The following is an 11,364-nucleotide window of genomic DNA, read 5'->3' on the forward strand; positions in this document are numbered from 1 at the left end:
AATGGAGAATCGAAAGAAAATATCAAGGAAGCAAATGAATGTGTCAAGAAACTGAGAGAATAGATTTGAAATTTAAAAGAGAGGCATCAAGAAGTTAACGAAGAGTTTAAATAAGAAAATCAGATTGTTGTGAGTCTAAAGATACAAATTGAAGAGAACAAGAAAGCAGAAGAAAGTATAAAGGATACAATCAATCAAAATATAGAAGAGTGTGGGAAGCTGGAACAAGAAATTATGAAGTTGAATTAGAGGTAAAATTCATTGAAAGAAGTGCATTATTGGATAAACTGTTGACCATGCAGAAATCTCATAAAGACAAAGAAGAATTAGGTTTTCAATTTGGTGAATGCTCAAATCAGAATGACAAAGGCAAAGAAAAAGAAGAGAAGGTGTAAGATAAAAAGAAACCTGAAAGTACAAACAAGGTTCGGAATCAAGAACTTGTTGCAAGTAGACTATCGATCTGTCAATCAAATGCTCAAAGGTACCCATCATTCAATGGTTATTGTTTTCATTGCAAAAGTTTTGGACATAAAGCTATAGAATGCAGACACAAAATAATTCAAAATACTCAATGCTTTAATTGTAAGAGTTTTGGACACAAGGCTAATAATTGCAGTAATCAAGCTATGAATAGAAGTTACAGACCATTTGTGAATGAAGTGAATGGATTGCTTATGAACATGATGTATAAGCCCTTTCATGGTTATTGTCATATATGCTATGGTTTTGGTCATAAAGTTAATCAGTGTAGATCCAGAACAAGTTCATTGAACTCAGGACATAGGAATATCAAATGTTACAATTGCAACAAGTTTGGGCGTTTTGCTAATAGATGCAAGAAAGTAATTGCCTTATAAAAATCAAATGAATCTAAGAAGAAGAATGTTATGGAATGGAGAAAGAAGGAAGAGAATGTGTTTGTTGTACTTGATTCTAGTACTAATGCTTCGTCCTTCAGAAATTGATCTAGTAGCTTTGGCTTAGGGGGAGCCTCAAAGAAAATCTATTTGTCCCCCCTCGCGAAGAGTTACATGTTGTGGTCTTGGCATGTTGGTGTTGATATTAGCATTGGTATTGGTGTTGATATGGTGTGCTCCAGTAGATTGTGTATGCAGAGTATAGGTGATGGCACAATTGTGACAAGACAGTTTTTTCTGTGGGAGAACCCTATGCATATCAAGTAAGATAAATATCAAATTTTATGATCATTTTGACATTGTGTGTTGAATAGACTAAAGAGAAAGAGCAGTTGAAGCACAGAAGGAGAATCAAAGCAGGGTTAGCAAAAAAAAGAGGTATTTCTTTCATCCTTTCCAATGGAATCCAAGATGATATTGACGAGAGAATCTTGTTGTGGAGATATTAAGCAGTTAGAAATGGTACAATTAGATGAATTTGATAATAAGAAAATCAAGAATCTTGAAATTTCTTTCACAAATGAAGAATCTTAGAGAATCAGAGAATTAGGGCATAAAGGTTTGGATATTTGGGGTGAGTTTTCTTGGTTCACCGATGAGGATTCAATCAAGTTTATTTTGAGCCATTTTTAGGATGGTTGCATGATGTTGGAAAAACCCTATCAGATTACAAAGGAAGCTATATTAGTGATTTCTAGTCTTTGTGGTGTTGGAACTATTCCAGTAAAGAAATTAGTCAAAAATAAAGAAGTGAAAACCCTAACTGGTGTTACGAGAGATCAAAGGGCATTGCTAATTGATACAATCATTGATCTGGTGGTGAGGTATGTTTCTTATGGTGTTTCTTACAAGATTTATTTTGAAACAAAGAAGGATCTACTTCTGTTTTAGTTGTGTATGTTGCACATTAGATGGCAAAAGAACATAAGGATTTTGATTTGTGTGAATTTTTATTGATGCAATTAATGGAGAATATTACTATGATAAAATATTATGGATATCCTTTCTGTTTTGGTTCCTCAATCATGTGCTTGATGTTTTATTTCTTGAGATCTTTACCTTTTAAGGAGAATATTGTATGGAAGTTGTGTGGTTAAAAATAGTGTTAATCATTAATAACAAACACATAGATGAAACAATATGAAAATATGAAGCAAATTAAAACAAAAACAAATGCAAACTCTTAGCCTCCTTTGAAGTGTTCCATCCTCCTCTAATATTGAGGACCTTGAAGGTTGATAGGTGGCTCTCAACATAAAGAAATGACCCTCAAAGTGACAACTCAAGGTGTGAGTAGCTGCATGCTTCAAAGATGATGCAATATTATGAAATGATACCAAATTAAGCTATATCAATGGTGAAAAATGCTCAAAGTAAGCAAGATTATCATGATTATGATGCTCAAACTAGGCTAAAGATGCTAAGATACTTTAATTACTAAACATGATAAATGTTCAAGAGATTCAAATCCACTATAGTAACAATGAAATTAAGATAGAATGCAAGGGGTGTTTGATGCTCAAAACAGGAGGTATTTATAGGATTTCCTAGGCCAAGGCTGAGGTGGCAGGAATTGACGGTCAAGATTCAATCTAGAGATATCAAAGGCTAGGATTGAGGAAGTTGGAGAAGAGGTTGGAGGGAAGGACACATGTCATCTTTGTGGTGAAAAGTGGCAAGAATCTTCAACCAATTACTCATGAGAGGGCAAGTGTCAAAGAGGAGAAGACATGTGGAAAAGGTGCCATGTGTCCTCAAAGGGGTGTGTACACTCTAAATGGGTTAGAAAGTGGTTAGAATGTGTAAGTTAGGAAGGATAGGGTTTGTTAGACCCAGGGTCAAATGGAATGGGTTAGGTCGGGCGGTGGTTAGGCTAGGTGGTTAAAGGTAGGAGTCGTGTGCTCATTTGAATTTAGAAATTCAAATAAATTAGAAAATGGATAATTAACTTCAACAAATTGATTTAATTTGTTTTATTTAATTATAGGATTAGAAGAATTGAATTTGATAGGGGGGAATTAATTAATAGAAGATTAATTAATCAAGGAGATTATTGAAATGAACTTAAATAAATAAATCCTTAGATTTATTTATAAGTAGAAGAAAAGGGGAATTAATTAAATCACTTGCATATTTAATCCATTAGGGAAGGTTTATTAATTAAATAACTATGTATTTAATCAATTATCTCTAGACCATTTTTAGGTGTATACAGAAGTCAAATGTCCTTGTTGGAAAGCAAATTTATAGCATCTAAGTTGTCTAGAAAACAAATATAAGGCATGCAAAGATAATTTCATAAATCTTTAGAAGATGTGGTGGTCTATTTTGGTTCCTAGTGTTGTCAACTCTCCTGAGGAGAGTCCTCCTCTAGCAAAAGAAGATTGAAGAGATTAGTTGCAGTTTCCTCTTCAGAACAAAAGAAGATGAAGAGAAGTGAAGAAAATAAAGAAATTATTAACCTTGTAGAGAAGCTAATGAAAAGATGGCTAAAATTATAAAACAAGAAGATAGTATGGATGGAGATGACCCTTGCAGGACAACAAATATCTTAAGTATGCTTTAAGAAGAAGATGGTATGAAGAAAATTGGAGATATGTGGCTTTCAAGTCCTTCCTATGATCGGGATAAAATTGAAGAAGTCTTAATTGATCATCTGCTCTAGAATAACATTGCTTTGAATAATCTGGTAGATATTTTATCGAATGTCTTGTTTGAGCAGCTTGAAGATCATTTAAAGCAGACACCTGAAGAAATTGCTAGAAAAAATGAAGTACAGGGAGTTATGGAGAAAAGGTGTATCAGTGCTCATAAGAGATTATTAGAAAGCATAAAGAAATAAGAGAATGTGTTGAAGATGTGGCCATAGTGTATAAGTATTGTCTTCGATGGCCTACTGCTATTCAAAATTTCAGAGTTAAAAGTGATTCCATTGAGTCCAAGTTGAACTCTTTTGGTAAAACATTTGATAATTTCAGTGATAAGAATGGTGCACAGAGAAGAAGAATAAATTCATTGTATTCTGAGCTTATATTTATTTAAAGGAAGAGAGAAGATGCAATTAATACATTGGAAAGTAAAGGAGATAGTTGAAGCTAAAGTAGAACATTTCTCTGATCTCCTTGTTGAAGCTGAAAAGTGTGTGTAGAATCCTTTCGTACCTGATTCCTAATCTGATGCTATTGACTTGTTAGTGGAGAACAACAATTTGTATGTAAACCTCAGAATGTCTATGAACTCCTAGAATACCTTTCTTCCAAAACTTAAAGAGAGGTATAAGAGAATTTTTCATGTTAAGCGCAATTGAAACATTTTCTTTTTGGGGAAATATAGTTTTATGGTAACTTTTTTTTGTTACCCTTTGTCCTTGATGTCAAAGGGGGGGATATATGGAGTGATATGGAATAGATCCATAGATAAAGCAGAGAAAAGAGAATATGTTTCTAAGGGGGAGAAAAGTGGTTATATGTGTTTTGCCATCAATGACAAAGGGAGAGATTGTTAGAAATATATGTTTGGTTGTCCTTGATGTTAAACCTAATGATCTGGAATGGTCTGGATATAGTAAGTCAGTGTATGTATGAAGGTATTACAGAGTAGTGGTATGTATGTATGAAGGTATTGCATAATAGTGGAAGATAGGTATGTATTTTTGAAGATGAATAACCTTTATGTTAGGAAGCTTGTGTTACAGTTGTTGCAGATGTGTTTTCTAGAAGGATGTTTCTCTAGAAATGTATGTTTTCAGTATGTATATATGTTTTCATGATTGACCAAGTTTTGGATTTGATCGTGCTAATTGTTTTTCGTGCTCTGGAAGTTGTGCTCCGAAAGTGTATTCAACGTTGATGGTGTTCGATAGTGTCTGTGGTACTTTATATTCCTCTATATTTTGGTTTCTAGTGATGATCTTTTGGCAATATGTTGTTCATGATCTTAATTTCTTTACATCAATTTGGATTGTGTTTTTTTGCTTCGTAAATGTGCTTGCAAAAGGTCGAGGATATGATCATTTTGGGTCTAGCCAACCTAGAATGTTTTTTTTTTTTGTGTTTTCTCCAATGAATTTAAAATGTGATCTGAGCATTGGAAGATTCTTGAAAGAAATCATGTAGGAGATAGATGGAGAAGTATTATTGGGTAAAGTGTTCTTGAAGCCGACTTGATGTATCTATGTATCGGTATATATATGTTATGGATTGATCGACATAGTGTGGGAGTGCAAGTGTATGTGAGAGTGAGAGTGTGTTGTAGTTTTGAGTGTGTTTGTCTTGAAGAAGAAAGGTAAAATTGGTGCAACAGTGGATGGGAGCAAGCGGATTATAATAGAGTTGCAGAGATTCTTGACCGGATCTATTGCAAGTAGTTGTTTAGATATTTGAGATTATCCAAAACAGAACCCATGCATGTGTAGATGCAATTTTCTCAGTTCATTTTTTTGTCTCTATCTCTTAGTAGTGAGCCTTCTGACAGTAAGTCTTTGTAATCTGGGCAGTGAGCCCTCCTGCCAATGAGCCCTCCCATAGTGAACCTCTTAATCTCATATAGTTAGTTATATTATCTTGAGAATTAACTCTCTTTGTGGTTTTTCCCATTCGGGTTTTCCATTTATAAAAATCCAATGTCTCTCTTATGGTTGTGTATCTCTTACATTTCAATTATGTTGCATGCATTTATTTTGAGGTGAAGTTATGATAATAAGTTAATTTTCAAAATTTTAGTTTTTAATTGTATAAGGGAATATTGATTCACCCACCCCCTTACTATTCCAGACTATTCAACAAGGTCCTAAAACTTGAATTGAGAGAGAGAGAGAGAGAGAGAGAGAGAGAGAGAGAGAGAGAGAGAGAGAGAGAGAGAGAGAGAATATTAAAACAATAAATAGTAAATATTAAATGAACAAATAATAAACAATATTTTAAATTAAAACATTAAATTCAATCATTACTAAACATTTAAATTTAAATGTGTTAAGTTAAACATTAAGTTTAAATACTAAGACTTTACGTTAAATTTAAATACTAAGATACTTTAAAATCTAAATACTAAAAATACTTAAGATGAGAGAGAGAGAGGGGTCCTAAAACTTCACTTAAGGGGAGAGAGAGGGAGAGAAAGAGGGGTCCTAAAACTTGTATTAAGGGGAGGGAGAGAGAGACTAAATTAAGACATTATATACTAAATGTTTTAAATTTAAACATTAAATTCAATTACTAAACATTAAATACTAAAGCTGAGAGAGAGAGAGAGAGGGAGAGAAAGAGAGAGAGAGATCTACTAAAAAGAATTGAAAGGTTAGAGAGGGGTTTTAATGAAAATATTTTAAGGTTTTTAAAGATTTTTCTGTGGTTTTGTAATGTAATACAATTTTTTTTCTAAAGTTTTCTAAAAAATTTGAAAGGTTTTGTAAGAATTTTGTAAGGTTTTCTAATTTTTTTAACTTTATCTAAGTTTTTCTAAAAACATTCTAAGGTTTTTCTAAAGCATTCAATGTGAATTAAATATACGATTATTTATTTGAAAATACAAAAAAAAAAACACTTGTATTTGCTAATTTTTTAAAAATAAATCTAACAATAAATTTAAAAACAACACAAAAAAAATAGACTTGAGCAATTTTCGATAAGAAAAAATTTAATTTGGTGCACCTGGTATAATGTGGCTTGAATAGCAGATGGTGTTGGTTGTTGAGGAGCACTGCTAGCCGGAAATGGAAGAGGGGGTTTACTCTAATTGCCTTGTGGAGCCCAGACTGACAGTTGAAAATGACTACCCAACTGTCATTGTTGGGTTTATATATTGTTAGTTAAAAAAAGTTAAATGGGGATTCACTTGAAGGGGGTTTGAGCGAACCCCATAAAATAATAATAAAAAAGGGTTAGAGCGAACCCTAGTGATGTCACCCATATGAATGAAGTGGGGGGTTCTCTCGAACCCCTAAGGGTGGTTCGCTTGAACACCCATAGTATGAAGGAACACCCTCGAATTTATTTTCTCGTCATCCACATTTTTCCTTCGTGAGTGAAAGTGTAGCCCACTATTGTGGGTTCATCCTGTTCTCTTAATATTTGCATGGCTTGCTCAATTATTTCCTTCTTGAGAAAAATATTTTTGAAGCTTCTTTTATTCCATAGTTTCTTTATTTTTAATGAACTATAGTTTTTTATTGAACATAAACATTTTCTTACCTTGGTAAATGTTTGAATCTACCCACCATTGCTCCAAGAGGTTCATGATCTGATTACTTTTGAACCATATTTTCTCAAATATGAACTGACAGTTTGGTAAATGCATCTCCTCTCCAATAGTTAGTCTAACCAGGAAATGATTTGAAATTGGAATGGCCAAAATTTGGGGTAATGGTAGAGTTGATGTTGCGATCTAGTCCTCTAATAAGAAGAACCTATTCAGTCTCTTCACAATGTTTGTGAATCCTTCGTATCTGTTGTTCTAGGTGTAATTTTTGTTTGTTGGTGCCATGTCAACTAATCCATTGGTCTAGACAAACTGTCTAAAGTCCAGTCGTGTCAAAGAAATTCAATTTAGTTCTCTCATCTTATCTTTAGGGCACAGTATAGCATTGAAATAGTCAATGACAATGAATTTTTCGTTCTTGCTGGGGAAAATCCATGTTAGAGTCTCCTGCAACACCTTCTTCTCCTTGAGCTTAACTGGTCCATATATATTAAAGATTGTAAATGATAGATTCTAGCTTAAACTTGATATACATATCGCCATCCAATTGTGAGTGATTTGTTACTTGCTAATTGTTACTTTGTTGATTTTCCACATGATCCCAAGACCACTAGAAGCACCCACCAAGCCATTGAATATTCATGCCCATCCTTTGCAAAGTTTGATGAAAGTATCAACATATTTAGAAGCCAGTTTTGATTCTATATTAAAACTACATCATTAATTATTGTTCAAGTTGGTGCTTGATCATGCATTGCCTATTAGGGACATTTAAACCCTTAACATTCCATGTGAGGACCTTCATCTTCTCCCAAGGGAGGTTGTTGCTCCCTTGGATCGAGTAAGGTAAGTATTAGTTGAGGTTTTCTCTCACTATAGCATATCTTCTACTCTCTTATGTTGATTAGTTTTTTGTATGGTCCACTTCCTCACGATTCCCAAATTAGAAGCTTGGCTACTGATTGCAAGATTATCCTTGGATCCAGAATGTCAATCTCATCTTCGCCGATAACCTATGCAAGTTCGTCCTTGCATGCCCCTTCCTCTTTTTTTTCAAAAGGGTCCTTTGAATTTGTGAATAAGACCAGTGCGGTGTTGTCTTAATTATTTCAGGATCTTGAATCTCTTCATTCTTCTCCTCGTGATTTATTTGACATGGTTCCTGGATAGATACCAAATTGATCTTTTTTGGTATTTGTTGAATTGTAATCAACTTGATTCATGCATAAATAATCGAATCTCTATCTCCCATATTTAGCTCTAGGGTTTGCCCAAGAGAATCGCCGATTCGCATTAGGGCATCCTCGGACCAATATTTGAAGGGAAAATTGTACAATATCACCCATATTAGTTCCTCAATCAGATTCATATTCTTGGGGTAAAAATTCCCAACCCATTTTTGGATAAAAATGAATTGATCGTCGATTTTCCATGGTCTGTTTTGTAGGATTTTATCTCTATCGCTGGAATTATTGAAGTCTACCAATATAAAATGTTTTGGCATAAAGTAGACTTCTGTTTAACCATTCTCCTAGTTTTTTTATCCACTGTTTAATTTCTTGCCTTGTTCTTGTTTTTCTGAGGATGTGGTAGATGATCGTCATCTAGTTTAAGACGGAAATGTCTCGCTGCATAATGTCTGTTAATTTGATGCTTAGGTTAGCTGAGTCTACTTCCATATTTTCGCATACTTCCCTATGTGAACTTGCAAATTTTGGAAGAGGCGCCATTTTTTATAATAATTTCGCCGAAGGTGACTCCTATATGAAATGGATGGGCTAACTTCTCCAATCAACAGTCCATATTTGATTAGAGACGTGCAAGACAATTGCAACGTCGAGCACTTTAGATCGTTTTACCGGCTCTACTACCATTTATGCCTTGCATTTTTCGTTTCTCGGCACCGTGCATTTTGCTGGTTTACCATGCAGTTTTCTCGTTTCCAATGAAACGATCCAAACGACCGTCGCTCCAAGCGAGAGAAATTTGAAAATCAAAAAGCAAAGCAATCTTGTCAATCCTAGTGATACTCACTGTTCATCACAAAGTGTTGCTTCTATCCTAGTGACCTCGCTTGTTTTTATTTAGATATTTATAAAGATCAAAACTAAATATCAGCAAGTAGTAAGTGGTACACCCCTCACTCCAATGTGTTCTTTTGGATCTGTTTTTACACTTTTATGTCATGCATAATTAAAAGAAATTGCAGGGTTACCGTTTGAACCGAAAAGAGAGGAAGAGACAAAATTGATCAAATTGTGAAGGAGGCCAATGCTTAAGATCTAGATAATAGTTGGTAATAAGAATAGCATTATGATATTTTATAGAATAGTAGATTATGTGGTTTTTGAAAATGTTGATTAAATTTAAAAGTGAAGTGTTTAATTTTTTCAATTTTTTTTAGATGAATAAATTTTGAATCAAAATTATTCTTAAATTAATTTAATATTTGATTTAGATGTTGTACTAAATTTTACATTCTAAAATAGAGTTTGTATATATAGAAGTAAATAGGAATAAGTTTTTTTTTTAAATTAAATAATAATATTAATAATTAGTATGTAAGTTTTTTGATTAAGGAAAAATCAGGTTATATATATATATATATATATATATATATATAAGTTGAATTAAATAAATTAATAAATTATGAATTGTTTAAATTTTTTTTTAAATTAAATTAAATTTTATTATAATTTTTAATATAAAAGTTAAAAAATTTAATTTATCAATTTTAATATAGTTAGTTTTTATTTGTAATATTTTTTTATTAAAAGTGTAGTTTCAGTTTTTTAAATTTATTTGTTTTATAATTTAACTATATTTATGTTTAATATTATAATAATTTAATATTTGTTAATTTATTTAAGAAGTAAACTCTATTTAGCATTAATATTATAATAATTTTATGATTTACTTCACAACTAAATTATGATTAGTGCAATTAATGTTAATATTGTTTGTAACATATTCATTAAAAATTTATTATATTTCAATTTTAATAAATTAATAGTGTAATTTAAGACTCTTAAAGATGAGAAAGAACTTCAAACAAGAAAAGAAAGAAGATACAATAGATCAATTGCAATGAAGTCAAACCAATAAATACTTTGTAACATCATACATATTCACTAGAAAATGACACCTCCTATGCAATTTCTAGGTAGCTTCCTTTCTTCCATAGAATGTATTTTGTCTTGTGAATTATAAGGGGATAAGGCATGGGATAAGGACACTAAAGGATAGTGCATATGTGACAAAAAATAAACAAAAAGAAGTTATACATGCTGACTACAAATAATTCATTATTTTTCAAAACTATTACCACTCTCCAAAGATTTACCAAAGGTATAGCCACCATACTAGGTGTCAATGTATGGCCCACACATATCCCTCCACCTCTCCCCCTCTCCCTCTATATATGTATATCTCTTCTTTTTAATCTCTCTCTCTCTCTCTCTCTCTCTCTCTCTCTCTCTCTCTCTCTCTCTCTCTCTCTCTCTCTCTCTCTCTCTCTCCAATCATCTTCTTGATTCAAATATTTTATTTCACTCATGTTTCATTCCCTATAGATTAATGCATAATTGACTTAAGGTTCTCACTTTTTCATTGGTACCATTGTTGCCTAAGGAGCAAGGGAGATAGAGAGACACAGACACAAATATAAAAGAATATATATAATTAAGAATATATCATATAAAAGAATATAGAATATATAATACTTTTAATAATTAATGAGTGATCTTCCAAGGGAGATAGAGATAGAGATAAAGATATAGAATTATTAGTGGCCTACAAATATATATCACACACACACACACACACAAACTCTCTCTCTCTCTCTCTCTCTCTCTCTCTCTCTCTCTCTCTCTCTCTCTACATCTATCTCCTTCTCCTCCATCTCAATCTCCATCTTGATCCCCTAATTCCTTGATCCTCTCTCACTCTTCCTCTCTCTATCCATATCTACCCTCTCATTTTGGTAGTGGATAGTGATTATCTTCCTAATTCAAATATTTTTATTCACACGTTATTGGATCCTTGTAAACTGATGCATGGTTCACGTGAAGCTATCACTTCTCCATTAAGATTTGTGTTGCACAAACAAAATCATTTTCTAAATGGCCTACCAATTGACCTCGTAAACTGCATAAATGTATAGAAAAAATAGAATAAAAAATTTCCTAATTGACCTTTCACATATCTTTGATGTATCCATTGCACACCAAGGTGCAATTGCTAGTTTTAA

Source organism: Cryptomeria japonica, chromosome 10 (assembly GCF_030272615.1).
Source record: "Cryptomeria japonica chromosome 10, Sugi_1.0, whole genome shotgun sequence".
NCBI lineage: Eukaryota > Viridiplantae > Streptophyta > Pinopsida > Cupressales > Cupressaceae > Cryptomeria > Cryptomeria japonica.